The sequence below is a fragment of the Cryptomeria japonica genome, unplaced genomic scaffold, assembly GCF_030272615.1.
Source record: "Cryptomeria japonica unplaced genomic scaffold, Sugi_1.0 HiC_scaffold_237, whole genome shotgun sequence".
Lineage (NCBI taxonomy): Eukaryota > Viridiplantae > Streptophyta > Pinopsida > Cupressales > Cupressaceae > Cryptomeria > Cryptomeria japonica.
Window position 1 is genome coordinate 155,985 of NW_026729059.1, and position 4,016 is coordinate 160,000.

A 4,016-nucleotide genomic window follows, 5' to 3' on the forward strand; every position below is an offset into this window, starting at 1 on the left:
TCAAGGAGCCAAGGTGGGTGGCAAGTAGCCAAGTTGCGTGCCAAGGTGGGTGTCGGGGTGGGTGCCAAGGATCCAAGGTGGGTGCCAAGGAACCAAGGTGGGTGTCTGGGTGGGTGCCGAGGTGGGAGCCAGGGTGGGTCCCAAGGTGAGTGCAAAGGTGGGTGCCAGGGTCAAGGTGAGTGCCAATGTGGGTTCCAAGGTGCCAGGGTCAGGGTGAGTGCCAATGTGGGTTCAAAGGTGCTAAGTTGGGTGCGAGGTTGGGTGCGAGGGTGGGTGGGTGCCAAGGTGTGCTAGGTGGAAGCCCGGGTGGGTCGGCATCCCATGGGTGTCGAGTTGGGTGCCTGATGGGTGCTTCTTGTCAAGTTTTAGTCGTCGGGACTCATTTCGAGCCTTAGAGGTCGTTTCTTGTCCGGTTGCCCTGTCTTCGACCTGGGAACCCAATTTTGGTCCTCGGGTCCCATTTTTTTTTGTCTCGCATCCCACTTTTGGCCTGTGGCCTTTTCGGGGTCGATTCTCGTTTTGGGCATCAGAGCATGTTTCTTCTCCTAAAACCCAATATTTGTTTATTAAGTCTCGGAACACATTTTTGTTCTCGTGGACCCATCATGGGTCTTGGAACGCATTTGTGGTCCTTGGGTCCCATTTTGCATCCCGAAACTTGTGTTTTGGTGCTTGATCCCTATTTTGGGTGCCCACCTTGCACCAAGTGCGCACCCGGGGCAAACCGAGCGCCTTGGTGCACCGGGGCAAGATCGAGCGTGCACCCGAGGCGCCCCGAACATGCACCAAGGTGCACTCGGCCCACATGTGAGCGCAGGTCGTTGCGCCCGAGGTGGTGTGTGGGCACCGCGTTGCAGACGGGACACTGCACGCACACGACGCCCCCTACAGGTGCATGCACGTAGGCCGGGCCGGGTGCACACCCGACGCCCTAGCAAGGTGCGCGCACCCGGGCAGGGCTCACACTTGGCGAACGGGGCGCACTTCGCGAGGGAGGGTGTGCACCTCGACGGGGGTGGGTGGCCGGGGTGGATTCGCACGTGGGTCGCGGTTTGCTAAGTACACACTGCGACAAGCTCATAACGGGTGCGATCATACCAGCGTTAGTGCACCGGATCCCATCAGAACTCCGCAGTTAAGCGCGCTTGGGCCGGAGTAGTACTGGGATGGGTGACCTCCCGGGAAGTCCCGGTGTTGCACCCTTTTTTAGTTTTTCGCCGGGCATCGCAATGCTATTTGAATAAACCTTTTGCCCGTTTGCGTTCTCGTCGGGGCCGGGCCGGGCCGGGGTGCGCTGCCCGCACTACCGCGCGCGCGGGGGCGACACCGAGCGCGCACCCGAGGCGCCCCGAGCACACAGGCCACGGTGCAACCCGGGCGTTGTGCGCGCACCCCGGTGCGCCCGAGGTGCTGCGCGCGCACCCAGGTGAAATCGGTGTGCACCTATGCCAGTGCGCGCTCGGTCGAGTCGCGCACGTTGGCCAAGGTGCACGGTGATGTTTCTTACTCTAAGGTTCCGCACCAGACGCCCGGGACAGGTGAGCGAAGCTGGGCGGGGCCGGGTGCGCGGCCGGGGCAGGTGCACGCAGCTGGAGAGAGCTTTGGAGCACACTTCGGAGCGCACCAATGATGCGCTCCATTCAAAAGTTTCCTGAAAAGGCAAAAAAAGTTGAGATTATAGAATTTCCCACTTGAGAGATTGTAAAAAAAAAAAATTTAAAATGAAGGAAACGCGGGTGCCAAGGTGTGCGCAGCCCAGCCAAGGTGTGCGCACCAAGGCGCCCACCCTGGCGAAGGTGCACGCAAGGTGCGCACCCGAGGCAAACCGGACAATTAACCCAACTTTCGACTTCGCGCGCACCTTGGAGCGCACTTCGGAGCGCTCCTTGGTGCGCACCAATCTTGGGCACCTCGGAGTGCACCATGGCGCCCACCAAGGTGCGCACCCGGGGCAAACCGAGCTCCGACTTCGTGCGCACCTTGGAGCGCACGAAAGGTGCGCACCATGGCGCCCACCAAGGTGCGCAGCCCAGCCAAGGCGTGCGCATCAAGGTGCGCACCCTGGCGAAGGTGCGCACCCGGGGCAAACCGAGCTCCGACTTCGTGCGCACCTTGGAGCGCACAAAAGGTGCGCAACCCAGCCAAGGTGTGCGCACCCCGGTCAAACCGAGCTCCGAATCGTGCGCACCAGAGGTGCACGCCATCGTGCGCACCTTGGAGCACACTTCGGAGCCCTCCTTGGTGCGCGCCGATGTTGCGCACCTCGGAGCGCACCCGGGGAAAACAATGCAATTAACCCGACTTTCGACTTCGTGGGCACCTCGGAGCGCTCTCGGGTTCGCACCTCGGAGCACACCGAGGTGCGCACCTTTGATGCGCTGCCTTCACCAATTTCCAGAAAAGGCAAGAAAACATTGAGAAGGTGTGCGCACCGAGGTGCCCACCCTGGCGAAGGTGCACGCGAGGTGCGCACCCGGGGCAAACCGGGCTCCGACTTCGTGCACGCCGCACCTTGGAGCACACTTCGGAGCGCTCCTTGGTGCGCACCAGGGCGCGCAACCCAGCCGAGGTGCCCACCCCGGCGAAGGTGCACGCGAGGTGCACACCCGGGGCAAACCGGGCTCCGACTTCGTGCACGCCATGGTGCCCACCGCGGCGAAGGTGCACGCGAGGTGCGCACCCGGGGCAAACCGGGCTCCGACTTCGTGCACGCCGCACCTTGGAGCACACTTCGGAGCGCTCCTTGGTGCGCACCATGGTGCCCACCAGGGCGCGCAACCCCGCCGAAGGTGCACGCGAGGTGCGCACCCGGGGCAAACCGGGCTCCGACTTCGTGCACGCCGCACCTTGGAGCACACTTCGGAGCGCTCCTTGGTGCGCACCATGGTGCCCACCAGGGCGCGCAACCCCGCCGAAGGTGCACGCGAGGTGCGCACCCGGGGCAAACCGGGCTCCGACTTCGTGCACGCCATGGTGCGCACCGCGGCGAAGGTGCGCACCCGGGGCAAACCGGGCTCCGACTTCGTGCACGCCGCACCTTGGAGCACACTTCGGAGCGCTCCTTGGTGCGCACCAGGGCGCGCAACCCAGCCGAGGTGCCCACCCCGGCGAAGGTGCACGCGAGGTGCGTACCCGGGGCAAACCGGGCTCCGACTTCGTGCACGCCGCACCTTGGAGCACACTTCGGAGCGCTCCTTGGTGCGCACCATGGTGCCCACCAGGCCGCGCAACCCAGCCAAGGTGTGCGCACCAAGGTGCACGCGAGGTGCGCACCCGGGGCAAACCGGGGTCCGACTTCGTGCACGCCGCACCTTGGAGCACACATCGGGGCGCTCCCGGGTTCGCACCGGCGTTGCGCACCGTGGTGGGCACCTCGGAGCACACCAAGGTGGGCAGCGAGGTGCGCACCTTTGATGCGATGCCTTCACTAATTTCCATAAAAGGCAAAAAAAAAATGAGATTTTAAAATTTCCGTTTTGAAAGATAGTGAGAAAAAGGGAATGCTGGTGCCATCTTGAGCCCGCCCTGGTGCGCAGCCCAGCCAAGGTGTGCGCACCAAGGTGCCCACCCTGGCGAAGGTGCGCGCCCGGGCAATTAACCCAACTTCCAACTTCGCGCGCGCCAGGGTGGGAGCGCACCCAACAACCGGGCCTGGGAAGAGCCAATGCGAGAAACCCCACCAAACGCTCTGACAAAAAAAGAGGGGGCGCTCCAGTAACCCCGCTTCGGAGCGCACCCTGGGCAAACCCAGCCAAGGTGCCCACCCCGGCCAAGGTGCAGGCGAGGTGCGCACCCGGGGCAAACCGGGCTCCGACAACGTGCACGCCGCACCTTGGAGCACACTTCGTAGCGCTCCCGGGTGCGCACCTCAGAGCACACCAAGGTGGGCAGCGAGGTGCGCACCTTTGATGCGCTGCCTTCACTAATTTCCAGAAAAGGCAAAAAAAAAAGGAGATTTTAAAATTTCCGTTTTGAAAGATAGTGAAAAAAACGGAACGCGCGTGCCATCTTGAGCC

At 63.0% G+C, this 4,016-nt stretch overlaps 1 non-coding gene across 1 annotated transcript; it reads left to right on the forward strand.

Annotated features, from left to right (window-relative positions):
- The first annotated feature begins 1,084 nt into the window (after positions 1-1,084).
- LOC131869191 (5S ribosomal RNA) lies at positions 1,085-1,203 on the forward strand. Its single transcript, XR_009367584.1, has one exon. It is a non-coding gene; the product is annotated as a 5S ribosomal RNA (ribosomal RNA).
- The last annotated feature ends 2,813 nt before the right edge of the window (positions 1,204-4,016 follow it).